Source organism: Neolamprologus brichardi, chromosome 3, assembly GCF_056152115.1.
Source record: "Neolamprologus brichardi isolate AB-2024 chromosome 3, ASM5615211v1, whole genome shotgun sequence".
Classification (NCBI taxonomy): domain Eukaryota; kingdom Metazoa; phylum Chordata; class Actinopteri; order Cichliformes; family Cichlidae; genus Neolamprologus; species Neolamprologus brichardi.
The window spans coordinates 48,425,385-48,442,674 of NC_142106.1; the positions used below are offsets into that span (position 1 = coordinate 48,425,385).

General features: G+C 44.1%; 1 long non-coding RNA gene and 3 pseudogenes across 4 annotated transcripts; 1 reads left to right on the forward strand and 3 right to left on the reverse strand.

The window, feature by feature from the left end:
• Positions 1–1,316: 1,316 nt before the first annotated feature.
• On the reverse strand, positions 1,317–1,435 carry LOC148104721 (5S ribosomal RNA; annotated as a pseudogene).
• Positions 1,436–1,825: 390 nt separating this feature from the next.
• Positions 1,826–1,944, reverse strand: LOC148104722 (5S ribosomal RNA; annotated as a pseudogene).
• A 390-nt stretch (positions 1,945–2,334) lies between these two features.
• On the reverse strand, positions 2,335–2,454 carry LOC148104723 (5S ribosomal RNA; annotated as a pseudogene).
• Positions 2,455–9,021: 6,567 nt separating this feature from the next.
• On the forward strand, positions 9,022–16,499 carry LOC148104724 (uncharacterized). 4 transcript variants are annotated; one of them, XR_015718483.1, is made up of 4 exons: positions 9,022–9,101; positions 12,100–12,427; positions 13,807–13,884; positions 14,477–16,499. It is a non-coding gene; the product is annotated as an uncharacterized LOC148104724 (long non-coding RNA). The 4 variants fall into 4 exon arrangements; XR_015718485.1 differs by lacking the exon at positions 13,807–13,884 and having other exon boundaries at positions 14,472–15,263; positions 16,127–16,499; XR_015718482.1 differs by lacking the exon at positions 13,807–13,884 and having other exon boundaries at positions 14,472–16,499.
• Positions 16,500–17,290: the final 791 nt, after the last annotated feature.

Here is a 17,290-nt window from a genome sequence, read left to right on the forward strand (position 1 = left end):
CGCTGCACTGTACGGCATACACCACATTGTTAAGTCTGTGTTTTGGCGTTTTGTCTTTCGGGTGAACCAGTTTTTGTCTGAGTGTGTTGCTGGGTCTGAAGTACACCGGGATGTCATGCTTGGAGAAAACCCTCCTGAGTTTCTCTGATACACCGGCTACATAGGGGATGACAATGTTGTTGCGCCTGTCCTTCTTATCCTCCCTCGCTGGTGTCTGATCTTCTTTTCTGTGCCTCTTTGCTGACTTTAAAAACGCCCATTTAGGATAGCCGCACGTTTTGAGTGCTTCCTTTACATGTGTGTGTTCCTTCTTTTTCCCTTCAGGCTTAGAGGGAACATGTTCTGCTCGGTGGTGTAGGGACCTAATTACTCCAAGTTTGTGTTCCAGAGGGTGATGGGAGTCAAACAGGAGGTACTGGTCCGTGTGTGTGGGCTTCCGGTAAACTTCGATGTTGAGGTTGCCATTCTCTTCAATGTGCACAGCGCAGTCCAGGAAAGGCAAACAGTTGTCCTTTGTGTCTTCCCTGGTGAACTTGATGTTTTTATCCACAGCGTTGATGTGCGCAGTGAAGGATTCCACTTCTTGTGTCTTGATTTTGACCCAGGTGTCGTCTACATATCTGTACCAGTGGCTGGGTACTCTTCCTTTGAAAGAGCCAAGAGCCTTCCTTTCCACTTCCTCCATGTAAAGGTTGGCTACAATAGGTGACACGGGGGAGCCCATGGCACAGCCATGTTTTTGTCTGTAATAGCCTTCGTTGTATTTGAAATATGTAGTGGTGAGGCAGAGGTCTAACAGTGTGCAAATCTGATCGGGTGTGAAGTTGGTCCTGTCCTCCAAAGAGCTGTCTTCTTGTAGTCGTTTTCTGACAGTCTCCACTGCCTCCGTGGTGGGTATGCAAGTGAAGAGAGAGACTACATCAAAGGACACTATGGTTTCATCTGGATCCAGGGTAAGTTTCTGGACCTTGTCAGTGAAGTCGGTGGAGTTCTTGATGTGGTGTGGGGTGTTCCCCACGAGAGGAGCAAGGATGGTCGCAAGGTGTTTTGCAATGTTATAAGTGGCTGAGTTTATGCTACTGACTATGGGTCTGAGTGGGACAGCTTCCTTGTGGATTGACCTTAGAACTGAAGAAGCCTCTCGGATGAGAGGTGAAACGTCTTCAAGTAACTTAAAGAAGTCCAGACGCTTTTCTTTGCAAGCTCCTTTGACTACGATGACCTGGATGACTGAGAACCTTCACAGACATCTGCTTTGGGTCTTTTAATACACCCCTTCTCTGGATCAAAAGCAGTTCAATTACATTTAAAAGACAGGCTTACAGCACCAGGTATTCCCAGGCAGTCTCCCATCCAAGTACTAACCAAGCCCAGACCTGCTTAGCTTCTGAGGTCAGACGAGGTCAGGCGTGCTCAGGGTGGTATGGCCGTAAGCTGCTGCCCACAGCACAATGTGTCAATTTATGGAATCAAGTGATGAGGTGGCCAGTAACTGAAGTTACGAACACAATCCTATAACCCTACCTGCATGCTTGCCTAATACCATAAGCCAAAGACTCAGTTTAGCATTTATCCAGCAGCACAGGCCCTGGATTTTTGAAGATGGCCTCAGGAACCAGCACAGGGCCTGGTGTGGTGTAGTTAGCCTCGGCCAGCAGCACTGGCCCTGGTGTGTTGTAGGTGGCCTCAGCCAGCAGAACAAGACATTGGTGAAAACAGCCAAAAGCAATGTCGTTAATGTGCCCTCATTAATGGGCAGCTGCTTTGGGTCTTTTAATACACCCCTTCTCTGGATCAAAAGCAGTTCAATGACATGAAAATCAAAGGCTTACAGCACCAGGTATTCCCAGGCAGTCTCCCATCCAAGTACTAACCAAGCCCAGCCCTGCTTAGCTTCCGAGATCAGACGAGGTCAGGCGTGCTTAGGGTTATATGGCCGTAAGCTGCTGCCCATAGCACAATGTGTCAATTTATGGAATCAAGTTATGAGGTGGCCAGTACCTGAAGTTACGAACACAATCCTATAACCCTACCTGCATGCTTGCCTAATACCCTAAGCCAAAGACTCAGTTTAGCATTCATCCAGCAGCACAGGCCCTGGATTTTTGAAGATGGCCTCAGGAACCAGCACAGGGCCTGGTGTGGTGTAGTTAGCCTCGGCCAGCAGCACTGGCCCTGGTGTGTTGTAGGTGGCCTCAGCCAGCAGAACAAGACATTGGTGAAAACAGCCAAAACCAATGTCGCTAATGTGCCCTCATTAATGGGCAGCTGCTTTGGGTCTTTTAATACACCCCTTCTCTGGATCAAAAGCAGTTCAATGACATGAAAATGAAAGGCTTACAGCACCAGGTATTCCCAGGCAGTCTCCCATCCAAGTACTAACCAAGCCCAAGCCCTGCTTAGTTTCCGAGATCAGACGAGGTCAGGTGTGCTCAGGGTGGTATGGCCGTAAGTGGCTGCCCACAGCACAATGTGTCAATTTATGGAATCAAGTGATGAGGTGGCCAGTACCTGAAGTTACGAACACAATCCTATAACCCTACCTGCATGCTTGCCTAATACCCTAACCCACAGACTCAGTTTAGCATTTATCCAGCAGCACAGGCCCTGGATTTTTGAAGATGGCCTCAGGAACCAGCACAGGGCCTGGTGTGGTGTAGTTAGCCTCGGCCAGCAGCATTGGCCCTGGTGTGTTGTAGGTGGCCTCAGCCAGCAGAACAAGACATTGGTGAAAACAGCCAAAAGCAATGTCGTTAATGTGCCCTCATTAATGGGCAGCTGCTTTGGGTCTTTTACAGTTTTTTCTGATAGCTTAAGCACATTTTTTGTAACTATTGGCTATTTTTGCAAAACTCTACACACAAATAAGAAAACTCTTCACCCAATCAGCAAAACATTGTAGTTTTCTTGCAAAAGCGAATAACCCTTGCTTAACTCTCCACACCTTTGTAAAAATGGTATTTTCGTATCCAACAGTTAACACAAGCCATCATATTAATAAGCACACAATGCACCAACTAAACACTGATGGTATGAATAAAAAACACATCTGGCTTTTGCTTTCTCTGTGCACAAAGTAGGCTATGTCAGTTTGAGCTCATACTTTTGTCATAGGTCTGTAAACATGGAGGGATCCAAACTTCAAGTACTGGTGTTTATTTACACACATCAAAACAAACACAAGTGTTTATTCCCAAGTCCAAACAAAACAGTAATTTCACTGAGGAAAAAAAAGAAATCAGTCTACATCGTGTCGTCTCTCTGGGTCCGGCCACAAAATTTCGTCAACATCAAATGCAATGTCCTCGAGTCCAAGGCACCGGGGAAAATATCTCCTGGAATGGCGTATCCAGGCCCGACATGATGTCTGGTCAATATCCCCACATGCCTCCTCCATTGCCTGTAAAAGGGCTATGTGTTGATGGGGATGACAGTCATAGACCTTCCAGCACCAGGTAGAGAAGAACTCTTCAATTGGGTTCAAGAATGGAGAGTATGGGGGGAGGTTGAGTACAGTGAAGAGTGGGTGATCTGTAAACCAGTTGCGGACCGAAGCAGATCTATGGAAACTAACATTGTCCCATATGATGACGTATCTGGTCTGCTCTGGTCTCTGAACATTGGTGAGCATGTCAAAGGTGTCCAGGAATGTAATAATGTGTGCAGTGTTATATGGGCCCAGGGTTGCATGATGGTGAACAACACACATAGTTATGTTACCACCACATTGTCCTGGGACATTGATTATGGCACGGTGTCCAATAATGTTCCTGCCACGTCTCCTTGTCTTTGTGAGGTGGAAACCAGCCTCATCCACAAAAATCTGCTCATGACCCATGGCATCTGCCTCTAGCTCCATCACTCTCTAGACAAGACAAAACAAATTCAGCACAGCAGGCACATGCACGGCACTACAGTATGCACTTCCAAATTCAGTACCAATGATACTATAGCTTACCTGCACATAGTCATATCACAGCTGTTTTACACGTTCACTGTTTCTTTCAAAAGGTACTCTGTAGATTTGTTTCATTCGGATTCTGTTGTGGGCATCCTTATGATGCCTGCTACAGTGTAGCAGCTCAAGTTAGGCTGAACCCGTTGGCCAGCTTCCCTCAGGGTCATTCCATGGTTGATTACATGGTCCACTAATGTAGAGCTGATGTCATCAGTAATTCTATTTCTTACTCTTCTTACCCTTCCTCCTTCCCTTCCTCGTCCTCCTCTTGCTCCTCCTTGTCCTCTTCCTCTAACTTCCTCTAACCCTCTTGCTTCTTCACCTCCACGTCCTCTTCCTCCAACTTCTTCACCTCCACGTCCTCTCCCTCGGCCTCCTCTGATTCTCACTCTTCTCACCCTTACTGCTCCTTCCATTGTACTCCACATAGACAGCTTACCTGTGGCCTGTTTATAGTGCTTAGGCTGATTGCAAAGTGGACTAATTATCTAAAACAGTTTTTACATGTGAAAGTGTGCCAGACAGTTGGCAAAATAGTGTTAATGATAGCCATACATGTGTATAATTTTGCTAGGAGTGTGTTGGAAACTTGGTAATTGAGTGTAAGCAGTGAGTTGTGTTTAAAGTTCTGCAAAAAGAGTGTTGTGCACTGAATTGTGCCTACATACTTGCAAAGTGTGTGTTACAACATTGCAAACTGAGTGCAAAGAAGTGTTTGTGCTTTTAGTTTTGCAAACTCAGTGAGTGGTTTTGCTATAAGTATTAATAGTTTTAGGAATTGTGCTATAAGAATCACAGTTAGGGTTAAAGCCATCAGAAAAAACTGTAACAGGATGAAACCTGAGGGAGGGGCAGCCATCTGCTACAAGTGGTTGAGGTTGTTAAGGTTCTGGGACTGGTCTCACTCAAGATGACAGACCATAGGACATTACTGCAGGATTTACTGATCTGTTGTGTTTTATGGCTTTCATGGATCTCAGATCTTACCCAGCACTGTCCGTCATCATGTCCAAAACACCAAATGAGGGAATATTTTATAGAAGAGTGGTTGTTCATCCCTTCGTGCCACTTTTGGAGTCACTGTCGAGGTTTGGCAGTGTGGCAGGGAGGTGTGTGTTGTGGCTCAGCTGCAGAGGGAGAGGTGACGTGGATGGTTGAAGGGGCAGCACCAGGAGAAGCTGGAGAGGTGTCGGGACCAAAAAGGAGCAATATTGTGAGCAGCTGGCACGCTGCTGGAGCAATGCCTGGGAAATTTATATTGTACATTGAAAAGTAATAAACATGAAACCCAGAGCACGGTGTGTGAGAGTCTGTGTCATGTGTGTGTCTTGCATTTACACAGCAGAAAGATTGTGAAGTTAACATAACAAGCAGAGCTTTGACAGATTTCAGAATTATAATTCACTATTTTGGTTTCCTTTCTTAACCCACCACTCTTCCTTTTTCTCACTTCCTCTCATCACCTTCTTCATCTTTGGCATCTTGCGTTCTGTCTTCGCCGCCCATCGTTTAACCGAAATGTTCACAGGATTGGTCCCCACTTTTAAATGAGCTAGCAGTTCTGAATGGAAATATCAGTTTGCTCTTTACTTCTTAGCATACGCCTGTTTCACTGAGCTCTTTAAGCTGGCCGTGTGAGAGGAATTTGTTAATTGAGTTAAGCACTGGCTTTTGCTTTCTTTCTGGGTGTTGTCATGTTCATGTTGTATGCAGTTTAAAAAATAAAAACTGTGCAGAAGAAATCATATAAAGCAGGGGTGGGAAACTCCAGGCCTCGAGAGCCGGTGTCCTGCAGGTTTTAGATGTGTCCTTGATCCAACACAGGTGATTAAAATGGCTAAATGAGCTCCTCAACATGTCTTGAAGGCTGTATCCCAATTCAGGGTGTGCAGCCTTAAAGGGTGCATTTTAAGGCCGATTACGTCACAGCGGCACGCCGAAGGCTGTCCCAATTCAAAGGCTGATCGAAATGCGGCCCTCAGATGCGTCCGTTTGTGCGGGTGTCCGCTCTCCAGGCTCCGAAAGCCTTGCCAGCCCTTGTGATCGGGTGGCACCGCCCACCAGGCGTCTGAAAGAAAGAAGAAAAAACCCGAACCGGGCCGCCTGGCCACCCTTTGTGCGGGTGTCCGCTCCCCAGGCTCCGAAAGCCTTGCCAGCCCTTGTGATCGGGTGGAACCGCCCACCAGGCGTGTGAAAGAAAGAAGAAAAAACCCGGAGCGGGCCGCCTGGCCACCCTTTGTGCGGGTGTCCGCTCCACAGGCTCCGAAAGCCTTGCCAGCCCTTGTGATCGTGTGGCACCGCCCACCAGGCGTCTGAAACAAAGGAGAAAAAACCCGGACCGGGCCGCGTGGCCACCCTTTGTGCGGGTGTCGGCTCCCCAGGCTCCGAAAGCCTTGTCAGCCCTTGTGATAGTGTGGCACCGCCCACCAGACGTCTGAAACAAAGAAGAAAAAACCCGGACCGGGCCGCCTGCCCACCCTTTGTGCGGGTGTCCGCTCCCCAGGCTCCGAAAGCCTTGCCAGCCCTTGTGATCGGGTGGCACCGCCCACCAGGCGTGTGAAAGAAAGAAGAAAAAACCCGGACCGGGCCGCCTGGCCACCCTTTGTGCGGGTGTCCGCTCCCCAGGCTCCGAAAGCCTTGCCAGCCCTTGTGATCGGGTGGCACCGCCCACCAGGCGTGTGAAAGAAAGAAGAAAAAACCCGGACCGGGCCGCCTGGCCACCCTTTGTGCGGGTGTCCGCTCCCCAGGCTCCGAAAGCCTTGCCAGCCCTTTTGATCGGGTGGCACCGCGAACCAGGCGTGTAAAAGAAAGAAGAAAAAACCCGGACCGGGCCGCCTGGCCACCCTTTGTGCGGGTGTCCGCTCCCCAGGCTCCGAAAGCCTTGCCAGCCCTTGTGATCGGGTGGCACCGCCCACCAGGCGTGTGAAAGAAAGAAGAAAAAACCCGGACCGGGCCGCCTGGCCACCCTTTGTGCGGGTGTCCGCTCCCCAGGCTCCGAAAGCCTTGCCAGCCCTTGTGATCGGGTGGCACCGCCCACCAGGCTTCTGAAACAAAGAAGAAAAAACCCGGACCGGGCCGCCTGGCCACCCTTTGTGCGGGTGTCCGCTCCCCAGGCTCCGAAAGCCTTGCCAGCCCTTGTGATCGGGTGGCACCGCCCACCAGGCGTCTGAAACAAAGAAGAGAAAACCCGGACCGGGCCGCCTGGCCACCCTTTGTGCGGGTGTCCGCTCCCCAGGCTCCGAAAGCCTTGCCAGCCCTTGTGATCGGGTGGCACCGCCCACCAGGCGTGTGAAAGAAAGAAGAAAAAACCCGGACCGGGCCGCCTGGCCACCCTTTGTGCGGGTGTCCGCTCCCCAGGCTCCGAAAGCCTTGCCAGCCCTTGTGATCGGGTGGCACCGCCCACCAGGCGTGTGAAAGAAAGAAGAAAAAACCCGGACCGGGCCGCCTGGCCACCCTTTGTGCGGGTGTCCGCTCCCCAGGCTCCGAAAGCCTTGCCAGCCCTTGTGATCGGGTGGCACCGCCCACCAGGCGTGTGAAACAAAGAAGAAAAAACCCGGACCGAGCCGCCTGGCCACCCTTTGTGCGGGTGTCCGCTCCCCAGGCTCCGAAAGCCTTGCCAGCCCTTGTGATCGGGTGGCACCGCCCACCAGGCGTGTGAAAGAAAGAACAAAAAACCCGGACCGGGCCGCCTGGCCACCCTTTGTGCGGGTGTCCGCTCCCCAGGCTCCGAAAGCCTTGCCAGCCCTTGTGATCGGGTGGTACCAAGTTGTACAATGCCGGTGATTTACGACTCTTTCGCGACAGTCAGCTGGGGAGTAAACTGTGGGGTTCTCAGAGGTAGCTCACGTGAGCCAGCAGTGACATCTGTACATGCAGTAGCCTTAAAATACTGATTATTTATTCTCCTGCTAGTTAAGAATTTGTGTTTTATACCTACATTGTTTCTTTCTATATGTTATCGTTTGGTTATGTTATAATGTGTGGTTAATGATGATTATTAGTGTGCTAATCGTGAATAAGCTAGTAAGCTTGAAAATTAGCAGCCATGTTAAGCGGATTTCGGTGATCAAGTTCGTGTGTTACTGTTTGGAATATGAACCCATATGGCTTGCACTACTTTCAAGATGTAAGCTAAAGGGGTGTGTTTTAAAAAAGGTGCAAGAATGACCTAACTCAGTGAGCGATATGTGTTCATTGTACAGTAAGTTGTAATTTATGTTGTGCATTTGAACTAGCAGACTGCAGACTTGTTTAGGGGCTATGAGCACACATGGGCTGTGACCCAATCCAGCGACCGCACGCTTTGGAGTATGCGCAGTTTGCGTACTACGTACGGCGCGTACTAGGAAGTACGAGAAGTGCGGAAATGAGAGTCTTGTGAAATGGGACGGTCTGGCCGTCGTCGCGCTGCTCAGGTTGCCTAGCAACCATGATACTAACCGCAAGAAACGTTTCATACAGCATTGTTTGACAGAAATGAAGGAGAAAAATGTTTTGTTGTTCATTCATTACTTTTTTTTTATGACATCACTTTGATTAGCTGAGGCTGAGACCACGGGACTGTAAAAACATAATTGTTGGGCTTCATTTCTGTACTGAACAGTCATTTCAAGATTAGTTAGTAAATAACAATTAGCTAATGTTGTTCATGAGACTAAAGTCATCTCACTTTGGTAATGTAAATATAATATGGCCAATATATTTATTGTCAGATTATTATGATATATTACAGCAGTGAGCTTGAACTCTGTGTCAAAGATTCAAGTTGAAGTTATTTATATTTCCTCTCACCTTAAATCTTCACTCAAAGACAAGTATCTTTGACAGTGTATATATAGATCAGGGGTCGGCAACCCTAGGCGAAGGGTTAACTGATGGCACAACCATAGCTGGACTGGCCATCGGGCATACCGGGCATTTGCGCAGTGGGCCAATGATTTTTTATTTTTTTTGTAACGTTATAAACACTGAAAGGTGGTGGATTGGCCAGATGCTGGTCAGTGTGTAAAAATAACCCAGTTGTTTGTTGGTGGCTTCCACAGACCTCCACCACGGAGGTCAGCAGGTGGATGAGAGAAAGGGGAGGCAAGTGGAGAGACCCGAGGCGGCCACCGGTCTGAGTGTCAGGTGAACTGAACTTCAGGTAAGAAGTTATGACCATGCAGTCTATGTTGGTCAGATATAAACCAAGTTTAGGTGGAGTTTTATTTTTGTTGTGCTGACTTTTTACAGTCAGTTACAGTAACTCGTACTGCGTGCTAGCTAGCATGATGGAGTTTCTATACAGCTGGGTGGGTGCTATGATACTACTGATAGTTGGTAGAGTTGCCAACCGTCACGTAAAAAGACGGAATTGTCCTGCATTCAGAGAAAATATTACGCGTTTTGTATTGAGCTGAAAAGGAATGCAGTTTGTCCCGGACTTCAGCTAGTTCCATCCTACCTGACAAACCATCCTACCCATTGTTTCTGCGCATGCGCACAACACGAAATTAAGTGGCAAACCGTACTACCTTTGTGATTATTAACCAGAAAAATATTCTGACGGGTAAAATTAAGTGCCAAACCATCCTACCTTTGTGAATGTGACCTACAAGCATACTAACAGCTAAAATTTAGTGGCAAATCATCCTACCTTTGTTAATCTGAGCTAGAAGCATATTTTCACAGCTAAAATTCAGTGGCGAACCATGCAGCTGGAATCCACAGCTGTGCGTGTTCATGGAGCTGCCCTTTCACCTGCTGGAAATCACTACCTGACAAGTTTAACTGTCTTCAGAACATTGCAGAGGCCTTATTGACAGTATTTGGCTCTACATGTCTGTGTGAGCAGATTTTCTCTCACATGAGTGTCCTCAGGTAGCCGTCTGAATGCTGGACACTGGAAGACCTGTGTCTCTGAGTGGGAGACCAGAGATCACATTAACATGTGTGTCTCTGTATTAACAAATATGCCATATTGGCCCAGTTTATTTTTCTTATCATTGTTTTGAGGAGGCCATAGATAGCATTTGCATTTTCTGTTGTACAGTTCATTTGTTGTTATGGATAAAAAGTGCCTTTTTTTTTGTTTCAGAATAGCTGATAACTATTCGCTGATAGCTGCCAACATCTGCAAACAAATATAATTCTATAAAGTGGTTCTATATAGTGTGTAACTGTTCATATAGAGCGTTATTAAATTTATTGCTAATGCAATCATATGACACATTGACTTCTGAGGAAATTTTAGATGGCACTCGTCATCAGAAAGGTTGCCGACCCCTGATATAGATGTATCATATATAAGAGACAAATATTGTTCGTTTAATTTGTTGGCATTATCACATTTGGCTCAATGCTTACATATATGTGTAAAAACAAAATGTACGAGCTGTGATAACTGTGTCTGATAACATGAAGAGTAGACTGATATATGAAATATTCCTTTATTGGGTGAGAAAATCAGACCATGTCATAACTGCTTTAAGTCATACAGAATAGATATCAGAGCCTTAAACAGGCTGACTTCTGCTAAATGGGTCAAACTGGGCAGAAAGTAAACAAACACATAACATCCTTATAGAATATGATGTAACACTATAGATCAGCTTACCTCAGAATATATAAAGCATATAAACAATTACATCAATATGATGCAACAAACACAGCAGTGCTACTAATCCAAAATACTCAAAGCTTCATAGAACTGAAACAAAAATTTATTTTTAGCTCCATTCTGCTGCTGATACATACTTTAGGTTTCTGAACATTAAACTTGTTGCTGCCTTTCATAGTGTGTAACTTGAAGGCCCTGAGTACTTTCTCCCACACTGAAAATGCTGGAATGATCAAATTATTTGAACATTACCTAATAAGACTGATTCAGGACAGACAATTAGTTATTCTAAACTTTTCTAGCAGTCCTTCACAAACAGGGAACAGTCTGTCTATTCTCTCCATCTGTCAGCTGCTGCTGGCTCTTCCTCCTCCTCTTCCTCACACACTGCTGAGTTTGTCCTGGTGGATCATCAGGGGTGCAAAGCCTCACAGATGATGTTCCACAGTGGGTCCCTCAGTCTGTCCTCACTCTGGACACTTGCAGTTGTCACACATGGAAATCAAATGTGTGATAAGCTGCAGGATTCAAACACAAGTGTAACTTATAAATACATGTTCATACTTTTATTCCACAATCAGAGAGAAAGAAACAGAGAGAGAGTGCAGGACAGACAGACAGGTGACAGTCTCAGGTGTATACACTGCTACAAAACAGCACAAAAGAAGGAGGATTTAGTGTTTGTGTTATTACGAGTGCTGAACAAGAAGAGTTCCCAGATGGTACAGTGGACACATGTGTGACTGCTGTGATTAAAGCATCTTTCTTTCAGCTTAACGAATGAACCGTCAGCTCGTTCAAACACACGTTAAAGTCCGTTTGGCTCAACACCACCGAACAGAGGCAGCAATATAACATAGCTAACATTAACAGTGCAGTGAATCCTGCTTGTGCCGTGATATTCAGGACTGCAAACCGAGCAGCATTCACTAACTTTCAGCTTGTTGTGTTTGTGGATATAAGACTGACTTTAATTATCCATAAAATCATCACATTCTCTGTAAGATTAAGGTCGACTATTGAATGGCGTATATTTAAAAGTAAAGGCTTTAAAACCAAGTTAGTTGGACACATCACTAATGTCACATAACTCTGCTGACATGTGGCCAACAGTCATGTTTTAATGTTCTTCATTATTAAACATTCGCACATAAATAAGTGACATCATATTCAGTAAACTTACCTCTGAAAGTTTACTCTTCGGCTGCGCCGCCTCTGCCCTCTGCCGTATTTTTTGGCAAAATTATCCACACCCACCACTGCGCTATGAATTGTGGGATATATGGGACCACGAAGTGTACAGCGGACCACACTTCAAATTTGGGAAAATCGACGGCGCATTTGGAGTACACTTCAAATTGAGACAGCCGTCGTCACGTCGCTGTGACGTAATATGTTTCACAATGCGTACTCAGGAGCGTGCGGTCGCTGGATTGGGACACAGCCAAGGTCTGTAGCTTTGTCAGAGGAAGCTTGTGTGAGCCAGCAGTGATATCTGTACACGCAGTACCTTTAAAATACTCATGTGTCATTCTCCTGCTAGCAGTGGAGGAGACTTCTGCTGAGGAAGAGGCCCTGCTGTCCTGCCGTCTTACTGGTGCCATTGAGGGATCAGCGGCTGCTATATATTCTTCTCAACCTCGAGTATTTGGACTGAAGGACTCACAGACACGTTTTATATTTAGCTCTATACATTTTAAAAAGATTTTTAAAAAATATTTTCTTATTCACAAAGGCTGTATGGAGACATTTTGGTTATTGCCACAGACGCTTTCTCTTACTACGGATGGAGGATGTTGCGGTTTTACAACCCATGGACTGAGAAAGGACTCAATAAGTAATATGTTCACATATTCCAGTGTTAAACACAAGTGAGTCTCAATTGAGTGAAGTGTTGGTAACTGATGCCAATATTTTTCTTCATTCTCCCTGTTTAAATCCCATTCATATAAGGGACCCTAATTTTATCCTGCTACAAACATATTCACCCAGTGTTATTTAAGTTTCCTGTAAACTACACATGTAAAGCGGATGTGAGAGAGGCTGTGATGAAGTCCTGGAGTTTTTAACGATGTACATGCTCCAGTCCAGAAATTTGTATTATATGTTGGACACAGGTGGTAAAGTGCTGTCACACCCTGAATAAATTGTCCTCTGTTCTTTGGTAAGCTGACATATTTGTTACATAATCATATGGTTTATCAGAGGGAAAGTGCGAGTTTTAGAATACTGGAGCCTAAGGTTAGGTGCAGTAATATTCAACCGTAATATTAGCTTTTAACTAGGTCTTGTCAGTTAGCTGGTGTTGTGTCAAAAAGTCATATCTGCCATAAACTAATTTTCGGTAGTTGTCAAAAACCAGTTGATCATATTTAACCCTCCTGTTATGTTGGTTTCCAGGAACACCAATTATGCTTCTGGGTTAATTTGACCCGGGGCAAATTTACTCATCCAAAAGTGTCAGAAACACTGGCATTGATTATTTTACAATTTTCTTTTATAATTTAGATTTTTTTCGTTTTCTGTAGTGATGCAGATGACATGTGACATCTCTTCTGTTCTGGGTCAATCTGACCCGCAACATAACAGGAGGGATAAACTGCTATAGACAACTTTTAGGTCTATAATATGCGAAACATGTCACATGTATCCCTCATGAGTAATATTGAGTCATCTTGTGCCACAAACAACATTCCTGTCACAAGGTAGAAGCTGCAATCACTTTTTGGCAGTGATTTTTACTTTGTATTTATTCATTTGACATTAAAATTACTTTTTTAAAGAGTAATCTGGCCAAGAGGACAGCAGAAATTGCAACAAATATAATAATAGTTCTCTAAACATATTTTAAGTGTCCCAATAGGACTGGGTTGGTTTTAATATAGTTACAATAACACAGAGTTATAAATATACTTGAAAAAATGGGTCGTTATTAAACTTGATATATACCCTTTTGTAAATCATGTTCACTAAAGTCTATTTCCCAATATAAGTAAAGACATTGGAAATCAGTTTTTGTCAGACGATCACTTTTTGGCATAACACCGGAGGTAAAACAGGTATGATCCTTCATATCTGGAGTGTGAAGGTGCAGACATAAATTCAGATATCTCTGGGATGTTTAAGAGTTTAGAATTTCTCTGGTTCATTAGCTTTATTCAGATAATTCAGTAATCACTCAAGATTAGTTCACTAGTACTCCTGAATTCAAAGAAATAGTCAGGGTATTCGGCGCTGTGCTTTCCCACAGGTGAACCCAGGTGAAATGAAAGAAGTATTGGATGCCCTCCTCCTCTGGCACAATGATAACTCACAAAAGCTCCTTGGAGTAAGGAGATCAGGTTCAGAAGTGGTTCTTTCTAAGAACGTATATCTGTATTTATAAATGACATACTAAGGATGAGTAATGCTTAAATAATGAGGAAATTAAGCAGTGACCAATGACACATTTAACAATGTGTCATTTTTATCCACTATTCTATGTTTATTTATGAGTACAAGATCCTTTTTTTCTATCAAATAACCTAAAAAATGACTGACTGCACCTTTAAAAATACTAACTTAAATAAACCAAGATAACCCAGCAGTCCATAGGAAATAATGTGTGCACTATGTCACTAAATTTATTGTCACTGCAAATGTAAAAGTAAACATAAATGAACCACAGAGGAAATGACATGACTTTGAGGACAGATGTGGTCAGGTGGAAAATGCAGAAAGCTGACTGATGTCGATCTGTGGCTGCATTCAATGTTGGCCTGTCCTGTATTAGGCATTCAGGATTTTCTTTTATGGCCATTTAGCTCTTATGGCATGAACTTGCTCAGTGCATTATTATTGGCTTTTCTACAGTCTGATATTTGTTTACAGTGCATCAAATTTGGCACATGCTGACTGCATTCTAATTGTAACCAGAACAGGAGGCGAGAGCAGAGAACAAGAGTGCAGCAGTTTAGTGAAAGGAACAGGAAAGGTGAAGAAGAGGTGAGCATCCAAAAGACGAGCAAGAGGACAGTTTCAAAGGAGACATCACGGCACAATAAAAGCACAAGCTGTAAGAGCAGAGATTCATTCATATTTTTACTATTTTTTTCTTTAGGTTTTACTCCCGCTGCTTACAATAAATCAAATATATAGTACAAACAAGAAAAACTCAATTTGCATTGTTGTTCAGTATAATTCTGTGACTTCAACCTTTAGCTAACGTATAATGTTTGACATTTTATATAAATGTGACTATAAAATATAGTCAATAATATTAAAAAGGTGCTGTTACTGAGTGAAACTTCCAAAGATTTCAGGTCTGGATTTAGCCCCAGTGTTTTAAGATCCTAGCAGCGCTCGTATTTATGGCCACATTTTTAAAAGAGACGAGCTTTCTGGGTGCTGACTCAGAGGGACCACTTTAGTTCATTGAAACTTTAATGCCAGTTTAAGACAATAAACTGGACACGTTTCGAATCAAATTGATAATAACAGAGCTATGCTGGACATAAGCAACTGTGTTAGTGTGACGCCCTGCATATTTGAAGGATTGCAATAAACTTCTGTTCTTACTGAATCTGTAACATTGCCTTGATCTGCCTACATCATTTTTTAAATAGTTTATGTTGTTAAATGAGTTTTGTGTCACTGTGCACAGAGAAAAACTCACCTGATGTAGTGGTAATGCGTTATTCACCACTAGATGGAGACAACCCGGCACAGGTATTTTCTCTACACACTAAATTTCACACTGAAAAGCATTGGTGGGAATTTTTGTTTACATAGTAAGTAAAAGAAAAAATGTCTTGAGGTCTTTCCAGTGTTTTCAAAATTGTGTTTTTCAGATACACGTCAAAATTTCAAAAAACACACACACAAAACAACAAAATATGTCAAATTACATGCACGTCTCATTCATTTTTTGAGAATTTCACCACTTTTCGATTTCATGGAAAATAACTTATGTTATTCATGACATGATATCATTTAAAATAACTTTGTCAGGCTAGTGATTAGCTGCCACATAAGTATAAATCTAAATCATGCAAGTGTAATATAGAAAAAAACCACAAACAGTTGTGCTGTTTGTTCATAATAAATGGGTAGGGGTGTATAGTCAGTAAAAGCCACCAAGGCTCTGCCGAGCTCCAAAACCACCTCTGCCACAGACAGAAGCATCAAAAATGTGCGCTGGGAGCTTCATGGCATGATTTCTACAGCCACACAAATCTATATGTATGTGGCCAAGAACCTTAGTCCATGTAGGGCATCTTAACACAGTTTACTTGTGTCAGTTAGGTCAGCTAGTGGGATGGCAGAGAGGGCAGCCTTTACATTATTTTATTGTAGAGTGACAGGAACTGCCTATGAGCTTCTAATCAGGCAGAAATATTGACAGAAGGAAATATTTCAAAATAAAAAATAAAAAAAAATTTTTAAATTTCAAAGGAAATACATTGATGAAAATCAAAGAAGAGAAAATGTATGTGATGTTCCATTTTCCTGAGAACTGATTGGCTGTGATGACTCCTTCAAGTACTACATGCTACTTTGTCCTGCTAGTTAAGCCTGCTGTCTGTTCTCAGGCCTCCTCCTGTTTCACTGGCATAAATCCATCACCAGAGGGCTCCACTGACCTGCCTGTTGACATCAGAGCAAACCCCTGTGTCATGTGACCTGGCTGGAGTTGCAAAGCTGGACTCAGACCTGGCCCAGGCAAGTTCAAAGACAGTTGTGGTAGAGAGAGCAGGGAGTATAGTAGAGCACTGGAAGGATGAGGTGGAAACAGGAAGCGTGTAGATTCAGTGGATTTGGAATCCTCCATCTGTCTCCATGCTCTCTTTACTGGCCTTCTAAAAATCACTTCTAAAAACTTCTCCTGTAGCTGTGTAGCTGCTTTTGTTTAAATGTTTAGGATAGCATTTAGAATTCAACTTTACTGTCATTACACATGTCTAAATACAGGGTAACAAAATACAGTTTGCATCTTCAATTCAATTCAATTCAATTCAATTTTATTTATATAGCGCCAAATCACAACAAATGTCGCCTCAAGGCGCTTCATAGATACAGAGAAAAGCCCAACAATCATATGACCCCCTATGAGCAAGCACTTTGGCGACAGTGGGAAGGAAAAACTCCCTTTTAACAGGAAGAAACCTCCGGCAGAACCAGGCTCAGGGAGGGGCGGCCATCTGCTGCGACCGGTTGGGGTGAGAGAAGGAAGACAGGATAAAAGACATGCTGTGGAAGAGAGACAGAGATTAATAACATATACGATTCAATACAGAGAGGTCTGTTAACACATAGTGAGTGAGAAAGGTGACTGGAAAGGAAAAACTCAATGCATCATGGGAATCCCCCGGCAACCTACATCTATTGCAGCATAACTAAGGGAGGATTCAGGGTCACCTGGTCCAGCCCTAACTATATGCTTTAGCAAAAAGGAAAGTTTTAAGCCTAATCTTAAAAGTAGAGATAGTGTCTGTCTCCCGAATCCAAACTGGAAGCTGGTTCCACAGAAGAGGGGCCTGAAAACTGAAGGCTCTCCCTCCCATTCTACTTTTAAATACTCTAGGAACAACAAGTAGGCCTGCAGAGCGAGAGCGAAGTGCTCTAATAGGGTGATATGGTACTACAAGGTCATTAAGATAAGATGGGGCCTGATTATTTAAGACCTTGTATGTGAGGAGCAGGATTTTGAATTCAATTCTGGATTTAACAGGAAGCCAATGAAGGGAAGCCAAAAC